Raw genomic sequence first — 14,117 nt, 5'->3', positions numbered from 1 at the left:
AACACTCCCTTGGCCACCCGGGCTGGTATCTCACCAAGTCACACATACGCCAAGTTCACTGGCTCTGAACCCAGCACAGCAATAGGACTTGCCCAGGAAGTGCAGTTCTTGTGGCCAAGACTACTTTTCAAGTTTATTCGGGACCCCAGGGTGCTTTAGTTTGTGGTCGTGGGGCTAGCTGGAACTCAGATTCTGCCAGCTGGGATGGGTGATATCACTCTGGCTGGGACTAGTGTAAATGTTCCCTCTGTGGATGCTGGGTGAACTCTACTCTTTGTTGCTTTCCACTGTGCTTTCCACTGAGACTGCATTCCAGTGCAAAGTCCCAGAATCACCTTGCTGTCTCTCCCTCAAGCACACAGATTGTTTTTCCTCACCACGCTGCACTGCTGGGTGATGGTCTCAGCAATTCAACACTTTCCTGCTCTCTTCAGTGCCTCTTTCTTTGGTATGATGGTAAAACCAGGTACTGTATTCACTCACCTGATTTTTTATTCTTATTAAAGTGTTTTCTTGCGTGTATAGTTGTTCAATGTGGTATTTGTGGTTGTGGGGAGGCAGTCACTGGAGGCTTCAATCTGGCCATCTTGCTCTGTCTTCTCTCGAGAATGTAATTTGAAATTTCCAAATATTTGCAAATTTTCACATATCTTTCAGTTATTGATAATCTAACTTAATTCTATTATAAGAATGTACATTGTATCATTTTTTCCACTCAAATATTGTTTTTTATTTTAAGTGACCCAAGGCGATATGGTAAATATGATAGGGTAGATTTAGCAGTGGCTGCTTTTTCCATTGAGCAGCTTTTACCACAATAGAAGGCAGGCATTTCTTCAGATACTTCAGAATCTTCCCAGTGAGAGAATACTATCTTGATAGTGTTCCTTGAAGAGAGTCTGATAACAGTGGGAACTTCCCTATGTCTATGCCCCCAGGAGTGGCACATTTTGAGGATTGCCACACTCTCTCTTCAGAATTTGGTCAAAATTCTTAGTCAAATTTTCTGTGGCAACCCTACAGTCTCATTAAGGACTTTGGTGCTTTTACCAGGTAAGCATATGTGTAATGTTTGTGTCTTGCTGATGGCTCAGATCGAACTCCACATTTTGGCATGGCCATTTGCCAGTTGATCTCAGTTTTCTTATGGGTTCATGTTAAATCTATGATTTGCAGTGGGTCCACCTTTTTCTTCTTGCAAGTGATGGAAGCGAAGTCTTTCCAGTTCTCTGTAGTCTGAAACACAAATCTTCTCTTAATTTTTAATATCTTTTTGCACTCTATTTAAACAGTTTCCACTAGAAGTTTCTCATTTACACTCCATAATAATTGAGAAAAATGAACTGGAAAATAATAGGCAATAAAGGTTGAAATCAGATGACTTTATTTAGCCATTCAGTCTTTAAGTGTATACTTTTTAAGAAAGTGGATTAGGTTATTAGTTTTATATCTGGAAAGACTTTTAAGCATAGAAGAATGATACCAATAAAACTTATTTTTCTAAAGTCTGTTTACAAGTATAAATTAATTCATTTATATATTTTTTTCTGTGTGAAAAAATTCAAACCGTTTGGATGAGCTATAATTTCAATCACAAGTCTTTGTGAACTCAGAAATGTTTTCTTAGACATTACAAATAGGTTTATTTCTGTCATTTACCAAAAAACAAAAGGCAAGGAAAAAAGCTCCTAGTACCTGAGACTAAGAAACATAATATGATATTGTAAAGCAATCTACTATAATTAATCCAATTGTACAAGTAAAATAATGAAATTTCTTCAGTTCTAGCTGGGGGTTATTTATTTGTTTATGATTGTCTATGTCCACCATGAGGTCTTCCATCAACATTTTTACCTTTAATTCTTTCCATGGGTTTGAACACAAATCTATACGGTGAATGATGCTGTGAGTATCTTATGTTCTACACCGTTGCAATGATGCAGTCTTGTTTTTTTTTTTTTCCCATATCATAACAAGTCTGATATTATTATTGGTATTTTGACTGAAATTATCATTTTCTCCCTTAATCATTTAACAGATATGTACAAGTTGTAGATAGCAGAATAATTGCCTTTTATTCTGTTATTTTCTGAAGCCTCATATTTTTGCAATGAATTCTCCCTTAAATATTTTACCTTTTATAAGGAGATTTTAAAGAATCTTTTGCTGGTTGTTCTCTATACTTAAATGCAAATACAAACTGTGGCCTACAAGAGCTCACACAGTTTTCACTCTTCCTACTAATGTCCTCCTGAATCCTTTCTCATCATGTTCCAATCCCCCTTTCATTTCTATCTATCCTTCAGCCTTCCAAGCTTATTCCCACATCAGGACCTTTATACAAACAAGATGTTCATTTTATATTGGAATGTAATTTTTGAAATAGTCACATGGATTCTGAACAAACATTAACTGCTCAGTTGACATATCACCTTCTAGGGAGACAATTACTCCCCCAAATCTGTTATCAGGGTTGTTTCTTCAATTACAATATAACAAGGGCAGATTCATTGTCTTCATCATTTATAACTGCATTTCTAGTACCTAGAATAAATTCTGATACATAACAGGTTCTCCCTAAATATTCTTAAATATATAAATATTGTATGTCTTCCTAATTTGTTGAAACTGTCAGGATTTCAAAACAATAGTAATGGAAATTCCATTTTTAAATTATCATTTTAGAAGAAAGACTTCAGCAGGTCACAGTGGCTTACAACTGTAATCTCAGCACTTTGGGAGCCCAAGGCGGGTGGATAACTTGAGATCAGAAGTTTGAGACCAGCCTGGCCAACATGGTGAAACACCATCTCTACTAAAAATACAAAAATTAGCCAGATGTGGTGGTACACGCCTGTAGTCCTAGCTATTCGGGAGGCTGAGGCGGGAGAATTGCTTGAACCCTGGAGGCAGAGGTTGTAGTGAGCCAAGATCACACCACTGCACTCCCACCTGGCAACAGAGTGAGACTCTGTCTCAAAAAAAAAATAAATAAAATAAAATAAAGACTTCGTCAGTATCATATTGGCTTTAGATTTGAAAATAAGTATTAAAAGTACTTTTATAGAAACATTATTCTATTTCTAGTGAGTTAAATTAATCTGTTCGGGCCCACCGTCTGTACTTTGGCTTAAGGGCATGCTGTTATTTAGCACCTATAAATCATTTCTGCCATAGCAACACTGAGTGCTATCGTCAAACACTAACAACATAGAGACATTCAAAAATACATAGATAATACTAGTTCTGAAAGAAAACGAGTTCTAAATTTCTCACATCTGATTATTAGAACAGAACATTCACATATTGTATATATCTTTCTCTGATAATAATCAGGAGTTATCAAGGAGAAGAAAAAATTCACCAAAACACATATGTCTCTTGTATATGAAAGTTTCCTTTTTTAGAGACAAATTTATTTTAAGACACAAGCCAACTGGCAGTTGATACCAAAATGCCAAGTTTTTAAATTAACAAATAGTTATATTAGTATCAAGAATAATATATCCTAATGGAGGTAAAGAAAATATAAGAATTAGTTATATGTCCAGGAAAGAAATCTATAAGGGAAACTAATAGATTTTTTTTTTTTTTAAAGTTGTCTCTATACGTGTACTTTCATTTTCATGGAGACCTTCATCTTACTTTTCTTGGTTAGTTGTTAACTCTGGAAAAACTCCAGAAACATTGCCATGACTTGCCAAATATTCCAAAATTATGGAAGAATTTCAATGTCCTTACCAACTAAGACAGAGTCTTTTAAAAAAATACAGAAAGAGGATATAATATAGAATATAAAGACTACAGAAGTAGTTTATTTTCACAAAATATTATTCAGGAAACATGGCATACTTAGGTTTGGAAACTTAAATCTATGTCCTTTATCTCTCATGAAGTTCCCCTTTGCCACTTATCTGACAACTGAAGTTTAAATATTTAGTATAATTGCCAATATCCTGGTGAGAAGCATTTATAACAAATGTGTTCACTCTCTCCATTAAGGTTTATACCGCTATGAGCCTGATGTACTATTGATCGGTTTTTACTGTGGTTGCCAAAATCCTTCTGCTAGAGCAATTTCCTGTAATTGTACTTGTACAACAATGCTAGTGACATTTGAGGGTAACGGCAAGAATTAAAAAGATAAAATATTTTTGAGGCTCGAAATAGTCCCAATAATTTCAGAATTAGGTTATCATTAAATAAAATATATATTTTTTTCAAGTTAAAAATGCAAACCTTTCTATTTTACATTTGTCCACAGAAGCAGCCTCTGTTATTATAGCTTATTATTTTTAATCATTAATAAAACGATTTTGAATTGAAAAAATTAGGTTGATCTGCTTTGACCTCACTTATACTCATGTCACTACTCTCACTATAGATTTAGCGGCCAAGATTTTCTACACACTCTATCTAGAGAAAAATGATACGTTTGAAGACAAAGAATCTATATCTTCATGCTGAGTTATAAAGGAATCCCTTTCAAAGAAAAAAAATTATTCTTAAAATTGGGTTTCAATTCAAGATCTAAGTTTACAGAAAATAATTTCTATTAATCTTCTGAGCTAGGGATTTTGAAAAAGCATACAAATGAATTCAAAAAGTAGAAAGAGGGATAATGCATAATGATGTAAGAAAAGAAACACCATCCTAAAAGAGGATTACATTTTACACAGTTGATGAGAATGGGAGGGAGAATACCTGAATTAAAATGAGAGTGTGAGACTTTTAGTCCCTGAGTCTGAGAGGAGATGATAAAAATACAACAAACTGCCCATTTATGTTTGGGAATACTAGAAAAGAGGAACTGTTGGCCAGCTCCTTAAGATGTACTCTAGAAAGACTGCCAGGGTCATAAAGAGATCCATATGCCTTGCGTCAGCAGTGACTGAGCTGAGAATCTAAACAGACAGGCCTGAGGGGCTTTCAGAGTTTCCTGGATTCTAAATAGGAACATGAAGATATCTGCAATGAGCCATTATATCTGGATAATTTTGATAATTTTCATAGTCAAGATTAGGAAAAAATTAAGTGGATGCTTGGGAAATGTGACTCTGTCATGGAGGGATACATGCATATTTCAATATGAATGCGGCATGCTAAGTAACTTCTGATTATATAATGTGTTTGGAAAAATTGTGGCATATAACAGCATTAATCACTTTATTCTCCTAACAATCCCGAAATTTGTAAAGGGCTCATATGGCAACTATTATTCTATATGACAACATTGGAGGTAGCTCTACTTGACTGGTAGGATCTGTTGTCAATATGGCTCAGACGTAGAGCTGGTACATTGATGTTGGCTGCTGAATGATAACTCAGTTGAGGCTATCAGCTGGAAAGATTAATTTCCTTTTTTTACTGGAACTTGCCACCTAGCTGCTTGGACTGGTTTTTTCCTCATTAGAATGATAGCTCTGTTTTAATGATGAGTGCTCCAAGAGGCCTGGTGAAAGCTAAAAGTCTTTTTATAACGTAGCCTTATAAATCCCATCTATTGCCTCTACCGTATTCTATTGCTCAAGCAAGTCACTAAAGTCAACCCATTTTCAAGGGGAGTAGAATTTGATTCCACGGCTCTAAGTGAAGACTGGCAAAAAGTTTGTGGTCATCTTTCTTCAACAACTAGTCACAGTTTACTATCTGACCACAAATTAATTATATTCCTTCCACATGCAAAATGCATGTAATCTCTCATATGTGCTTGTTGCATGTGGTGTGTGTGTGTGTAGGGTGGAAGTTCATGTTTATTTAAACCATATCTAGTACAAAATATTTTCTTAAAAATTTTTCTAATCATAGATATATAGATCCCATTAATGAGGGCAGATTTTGACATCAACACAACTGATCTCGTCTTCCTGACGTTTTACTGCCACTCTTGTAAAGAATACCATTTGCATTCTTGCACTGCATGGAAATCAGTTGCTTGGACATACTGGGCACATTTCTCTATCTCTTGCTTTCAGACACTGCCTTCTCTTCCACACATCTGTCTCTTGGCCTTTAATCTGCTTGCACTTCACATTTGTTAATATCATGGATTGAAATCCTTCACCCCACTAGACACAATGACCTTCATGTTTGCAGCTCTTTGAACTAAGCCTTCTTAAGTAACAGATTTCTAACAATTAGTTACACTCATATTTAGCTTATCACTGTGTAATGACCATAGATTTGGAAGGGCTTGGATGATTAAATGAAAATGAAACCTGAGGTTTACCTCGCTTTGTTCAAATATTTATAAACAATTAACTTTCTTCAAGGACACCATTCACAGTTGGTACAAAAAGATAAGAGTTAATATCTTGGAAATATTACAAAAAACCTGAACATCTTACAATTTAAAATTGAATCAAATTTAAAATTAAATTGTAAAATGTTTAGCCAAATTGTGATGCAACCCTGAGTGAAATACTAAAATTTTAAAATGTTTCAGTTCTAAACTCAGTATTGTAAACATTTTAGATCCAGTGTATCGTAAAAATATATAGATCTCCAAACACAAATAACATTTATGTGGCAACTTGCAATTTTTGTGCTATTTTAACTTACTTTCTACTTTTGATGCAATTCTGGAAGTTAATGTCATCTTTACCTATTACATGATGGAGATAGGAACTTTAGCCTCAAATTTCATATTTTTCCATCACCACCTCTGTCTCAGTAAGGAAAGTATTATTTATTTGTAATAATCTTTATGAAGAGCTTATTTTTTCTCTACCAATTTCACCTTATAAATTCTGAGTTGCTTTTGCTCAGTTGTTTGTGGATAATGCCACGATTCTGTTATAAATAATTTTGGAATACATAAAGGCATTGAAAATCCTTAGAAAAGAAGTATATATTTCTTAGGTGTCTGTGTCTTAATGTGCAGTCATGAAATGCAATCTACACCATGATTAATTAAAGGAATAAATTACAATACACATATGAGGTAGCAAGTTTCATGAAAAGAGCATGAGCATGCAGATCAGGAAACTAGCTGTCATATCAGCTCCACTACAATAAAGTTATTATCCTCCCAGAAACTGTTTTGGTCTGCCATATGGGTATGACAATATCTAGTTCACAGGATTATTATTTTTTTGTATTGTGTTCGGAATTGGTGGGTTCTTGGTCTCACTGACTTCAAGAATGAAGCCAATGTAAAACACTCAAGAATGAGTGTTACAGTTCTTAAAGATGGTGTGTCTGAAATTTGCTCCTTCTGATGTTCGGACGTGTTCGGAATTTCCTCCTTCTGGTAGGTTCGTGGTCTGGCTGGCTTCAGGAGTGAAGCTTCAGACCTTCCGGGTGAGTGTTACAGCTCATAAATGCAGTCCAGACCCAAAGGGTGAACACCAGTAACATTTATTGCAAATAGCAAAAGAACAGTATGGAAGAGGACTGGAGCAGGTTGGCCATGCTGACTGGGGCAGCCTGCTTTTATTCCCTTATCTGACCTCACCCACATCCTGCTGATTGGTCTATTTTACAGAGAGCTGATTGGTCTGTTTTGACAGAGTGCTGATTGGTGCGTTTACAATCCCTGAGCTAGACACAGAGCACTGATTGGTGTATTTACAATCATCTAGCTAGACATAAAAGTTCTCCAAGTCCCCACAAAATTAGCTAGACACAGAGCACTGATTGGTGCATTTACAAACCTTGAGCCAGATATAGAGTGCTGACTGGTGTATTTACAATCCTCTAGCTAGATTTAAAAGTACTCCAAGTCCCCACAAGTTTAGCTAGACACAGAGCACTGATTGGTGTGTTTACAAACCTTGAGCTAGACACTGAAGGCTGATTGGTGCATCTACAATCCTTTAGCTAGACATAAAAGTTCTCCAGGTCCCCACCAGATTAGCTAGATACAGAGTGCTGATTGGTGCATATACAATCCTAAGGCTAGATATAAAAGTTCTCCAAGTCCCCATCCTACTCAGGAGCCCAGCCCCCTTTCCCTAGTGGATCCCCAGCCAGGGCCGCGGGTGGAGCTGCCCACCAGTCCCAAGCCACGTACCTGCACTCCTCAGCCCTTGGGCGGTAGATGGGACCAGGCGCCACAGAGAAGGGGGCAGCATGCCTCAGGGAGGCTCGGGTCACCCGCGGGAGCCAACCGCGGGCGGGGTGGGGAGCAGGCTCGGGCATGCCGGGCTGCAGGTCCCGAGCCCTGCCCCCTGGGGAGGCAGCTGAGGCCCCGCGAGAATTCGAGCGCCGCGGGGCGGGCCAGCAGTGCTGGGAGTCCCTTCGCACCCTCCGTAGTTGCCGGCCTGGGTGCTAAGCCCCTCACAGTCCGGGGGGCAGCACCAGCCGGCTGCTCTGAGTGCTGGGGCCACAGATCCCGTGCCTACCCGGAACTCGCGCTGCGCGGCAAGCGCCTTGTGCAGCCTCAGCGCCCGCCGGCGCCTCTCCCTCCACACCTACCCGCAAGCAGAGGTAGCCAGCTCTGGCCTCGGCCGGTCCAGAGAGGGGCTTCCACGGTACAGTGGTGGGCTGAAGGGTTCCTCAAGCTTGGCCAGAGTGGACGCCGAGGCCGAGGAGGCGCTGAGAACGAGCGAGGGCCGCCAGCACGTTGTCACCTCTCAGTATAACAGACACCCAGCATAGAATCTTGCACATGGTAAGTTCTAAAAATTGGCTTTTTCTTTTCTATAATACTAAGATAACGTGGAACGTTTTTCTAAAGTGAACTTGAATAATGAATAATTTGATTAGGTGCTGACATCATTGTTTCAAAAAGACTGCTGGGTGAATTTAAGATCCAGTTAACTTAAATTTTGAGAACATAAAGAAAATACAGTCTACAAGGTGGCCAACCAAGGAAGATATAGTGTTTTAAATTAATCCCTAATGAGTGTTATTTCAGTGACTTACAAGTAAATCGGGAAAACATACATTTTCGTTAAAACAATTTTCTTATGCTAATTGCGCATTTCACAATGACTCCATAATTAATTTAAATTGGGTGCAACCCCAACATTTATAGGCACAACTATGTTGTTTTTTTGTTTTTTCCCCTTTTGATTAGCTATGAACTGCGGACTAAGTGCCTTCTTAATAGCCAGGTGACTGTTTAATATAAATTGAAGATAAAATCAAAGTAATAAAATGCAGACATTTTGTATGTTCATAAACAAAGTGACAATAAAATGTTCAATAGATCAATAATGTTAGTGGAATAAATTAAATGTTTATATATAAAAGGTCAATTGATTCAGTTTGAATGCTTTATGAAAATTCTTAATATAACATTTGGATAAACTCAAATAATAATAAAATATTTGTCTTTAAAAGAAATGAAGTGATAGTCAGGTACCATTTTATTGTATGTTACTTTAAGTTAATGTACTTAAATACTGAAAAAAGTACACCAGAATCCCTGTTTTAAGGGAGCTGGAGGTTTATATCATCATTTTCACATTTGTACCATTAAAATGATCTGGTTTTTCAAAAATCTCTATCGATATTTAGAATTTAAATCGTTCCTTTTCTGGTTCTTTACAAATCTTGAAAGTACATATCTAGCAGTCAAAATGGAGGAAAATGATAATGATACAATTTTAATAGGCATCATATCCTAATAAATTTACTTAATCTAATACGACATATAAAAAAATGTAAAGTTTTTATGGTAAACATTATACTGAGGTCATAAAAAACTACTACTGAAGGTGCAGTTATTGCAGTCATGCTGTTAGAAAAGAGAGGTTGTCTTCTAACACTGAATTGTACTATGTTCTATTTTATCCAGACTATGAACTTCTCAACCCACTCATTCACTGCCTGTTCTCTGCGTTCTTATCCTGATCCTGTACTTTCAAACATGTTCTTTGGGATAACAATGATTTATTGGCAGGTCCTCTGTAATTAATTTAAACACAGTCAATGCTTTTATTTAGAAAAAAAATCAAAATAACCAATAGTAATATACATTTTTAAAAATGGTACAAATGTATGCTTTGTTTCAATAAAACATAAATGCAACAAAATAGAATAAAAACAAAACACTGTGCACTAATCCTCACCTAAACACTATTTAGTATTTTTCTTCAATTTAAATCTGCTATTTCTAGAAAAAACAAAAATTTTCTAATTCATTTTATTAAACTTCTGGTACTTTTGTTATTTATTTTTCACCTGTAATGCCATAGATTTTTGCTAATTTTTAAAACTTGTAATGTTTGAACATTAGTGTCTCACTTTTTCTTGTTAACTATAATTTTTCTATTTTTAGAAACTTAAAAATAACATCTTTCATATTATAAAAACAAAATATACCCATTTTGTACTACCTTTATAATTATCATATGCATGTATATATCATGCATATCTAAATACAGTTGATATCATATATTATATGTAGTTGTATATTTTTTTTTCCATGAGTATCAGCATATGTGTCAATGTCACTAGATATTTACCAGTATCATACATATGGCATGTACTATTATGATATGGTGGTGACGTATTAGAACAAGGACTAACACACAGTTTATTTTCCTTTTCTTTAATTTTTATTTTTATTTCAATAGGTTTTGGGGTACAGGTGGTTTTTGGTTACCTGCATAAGTTCTTTAATGATGATCTCTGAAAACTCAGCTTTTTTTTTTTTTTCTAATTAGACCTTACTGCTTTTTCACTGCATGATATTATTTTTCAATAAACAGAGTTTCCTCCCTAAAGGCACAGTCACTGCCCGAGTCATAAAAATGTAGCAAAAACTAAATGGGGCAGGAGTGGATATTACATGGGCATCTGTAACATTAAATTTACTAAATCAATCCATGTGAGTAAATTATAAATTATTTAATGAGACAAAAAATGTATTTTCATTTCTAATATGTAAGAAATGCTTACCTAAGAAATAATTTATCAAGGCTTGTCCTAAGAAGTGTACTCCGTCCCCCAAAATGTACACTGGTTAATTAGCAGAGAAAATGCAAAAGCGTCCTCTAGAGAACTTCTAGGTATCCATGTGAACTGTCTTAAGTGATAGCCAAAATAGATTTTATTAAAAACTCTTGATGAAATTTAGTGATATAATCAGAAATTAGCAGAATAAATTTTAAAAAACAAAAACTGCATATAGAAGGATGAAATATAAAGTCCTGATTTTTGACAACATCATATTTCAAAATGCTAATTTATTTGTTATTTTTTGCTCTACCATTGGAAAAATAGCCTTCCATTAACTGCTACAAGAAAGGATAAAGCCAGGGAGAGTCCAAGAAAAAAAAAAAAAAAAAAAAAAAATGAGAAAAAGTGCCTCATTTTAATTTTATGTTCAACAGTGACCATCTGGTTGTTAGGATAAATTTGAAGTGGGGAGAAATGAAGAGCATAACATCCTCTCAAAATCTCTTTTTAATTTATGCTAGATAAATTATTTTTTAGCTGGGCAAAATGGAGAAAATTTTAAAAAGAGGAAGCAGAGGAGAGCTAGAATGCACATACATGCACACACACGCACACACACATGTGCACATGCACACGCACACACACACATATACACAGTGGTATTAAGAGCAACTCCTTCTTGAACTCTGGTAGTCAACAGGCTTGTGTAGATGAAAGGCTGAAGCTTGGGATGCCATTAATAATCTCAAGCCACCTAGGAGTCATGAAACCTGTGATTCCATGAGAAAGGCAAATAAAATATAATACAGAGAACTTCAAAAAATTTATGTGAAAATTGAATTAAAAGAAAAATTTTAAAGTGTAGTTGTTTTTGCAAGATGGACGATTCAAAGCTTTTAGCAAGCCTCAGCCACTTGAAAATAGTATTATATCACATAAGATGAACTCTGTAAGCCTTAATTCAAGAAGAAAAATGAAAATCCACTCTTAATCATGAAGGACCCCCAGATCCTGGGGAGGAGAACATGGGCAAACAACCCCTGTGACAATGTCCGGCTGACAGAAATGAGTGATGCCCCAGTATGTGCAGTATGTGAGAGGCAGAGAACCACTCTCTGTGACTCAGCTTTCTATTGGGGATACAAGCCACCAAAGGAGAACACTTGTTTCTTCCAAGCCTGGAGCTAACATGAAGAAAGGCTTCATGGTATGGAGAAGGAGAGACACTGGTAAAAGCTGCAGGCAGTTTCCCAGACCCAGGACTGACAACAGGATCCCATTTTTAATCTGGGTGCATACAAGCTCAGTCACTCTGTGGTGACCTGGCAGCATGGCCACAGCATTTTAGTCTCCAGCCGAAGATTGCAGCACTTGCTCTGGAGTCAAGTAGGGGCCTCCACAGCCAGAATTGTTGAAAGTGCCTCAGCAGTAGGTGCTAGAATTGTGCTTTCCCTTCCCACAGGGCATGGGAAGGAGTAGAGCTGCTATAGCTACAGTTTCTCCTGAGTGACAGACTTGCAGCCAGGGCCAATTTATCAACCTAGAACCGGTCTACATGTGTCATCGAAGTGTGCCTCATCCTGCTTCTCTGAGATTGTGGTGCAGCAGAGTCCTCTCTGTTCCATGCCCCAGCATGTCTCCAGGCATTTGGAGCACCTGCTCACCTGAAGCAACAGCCTGAACTAGCCCACCCATCCTGTGTAGAGACTATGGAAAGGTGGGGCTCTCTCTATTATATACCAAGACAGATCTCCAGAGAGTCAGAGCGCCCCTTCATTAGCACCCTGAGACTCCTCACACTTTCTGTGCAGAAACTGTGGCACAGCAAGGTCCTCTATGCTCTATGCTCAGACAGAGCTCCAGGCACCTGAAGCACCCATTCTCTTGGATTAGGAGTTTGGACCACTCCCAGTCTTCAAGCAGAGAACTTGGGGCACAGGAGATCTCCCAGCTCCATGCCTAGGCACATCTCTGGGAGCTTGGTGGCTACTCACTGGATTCTCCATTGATGCTGATGCTTGTGCCCGCCCTTGGTGGACCCATAGGTGAGCCTGCTCAGTCCGTCCCTACTCATGGTGCCCCCTACCCTGCTGGGGCTGAGCAGGAAGCTCAGACCGCTGTGCGCTCAATGGATCAGCTTATTGCCTTAGGCAACAGAGATTTTCTTCTGGTGAATAAGAATCAAATATGTGATCAGCCGTACTGGCCTCGGCTAGCTCTTAACAATATACACCATCTATGGGGTTTTAGGTCAAATCTCATAGCTCAATATAGAACCTGCTGAAAAAAGTATACAGGGCTATAGAAGCAAATCCAAAAGTCCCTACCCAGCATTCTCTTCAGTTACACTCCCTGAGTGGGAGAGAATTGAAAGAGGGGAAAAAAAGTTAAAACTATAGGGGAAGAAAGAAAAAGAAAAACAAATCACACCTGCATGAAGATAGTTACAAACATTAGAAGTGCCTGTGTCTCCAGATGAGAAAGAACCAGTACAGGAATTCTGGCACTATGAAAATTCTGAACGTAGTGACACCACCAAAGATTACCCTAGCTTTCCACTAGTGGTTGCTAACAAAAATGCAAACTCAGAAATGACAGATAAAAAGTTAAAGCGTGAGCTTCAAGGAAATTCAATGAGATCCAAGACAAGGTTGAAAATCAACACAAATAAACTTCTAAATCGATCAAGGAAATGAAGGAAATAATAAACATATTTAAAAATATCAAAGTTTCTGGAAAGAAAAAAAAACTCACCTAAGGAATTTCAGAATACAGTGGAAAGCTTTATCAAAAGACTAGACCAAACAAATAACAAATTTTAGGGCAGGAAGAATGGTCTTTCAAAGTAACCCAGTCAGAAGAACAATAAAGAAAAAGGGAATTTGAAAAAATGAACAATCTTCAAGAAATATGAGATTCTGCCAAGCCACCAAATCTAGGAATTATTGTCATTCCTAAGAGAGGAGAAAGAGTAGGTATCTTAAAAGTTTATATTTGAGGGAATAAAGAAAATATTCCTGATCTTGCTAGAGTGGTAGACACTAGGTACAAGAAATCCAGAAACCACCTGCTATCAACTATACAAAAAGAGTATCACCAAGGCATACAGACACCGGACTGTTCAGTGTCAATGCTAAATATAAAATCTTAACACCTAGAGTAAAAAGTCAGATCATATACAAGGGGAAGCATTCCAAGCTAACTTCTCAGCAGAAACTTCTCAGCAGAAACCCTAAAAGCCAGGAGAGATCGGGGACCTTTTTCAG

This window comes from Chlorocebus sabaeus, chromosome 18, assembly GCF_047675955.1.
Source record: "Chlorocebus sabaeus isolate Y175 chromosome 18, mChlSab1.0.hap1, whole genome shotgun sequence".
Taxonomy (NCBI): domain Eukaryota; kingdom Metazoa; phylum Chordata; class Mammalia; order Primates; family Cercopithecidae; genus Chlorocebus; species Chlorocebus sabaeus.
Note: the sequence above shows the minus strand (reverse complement) of the source record.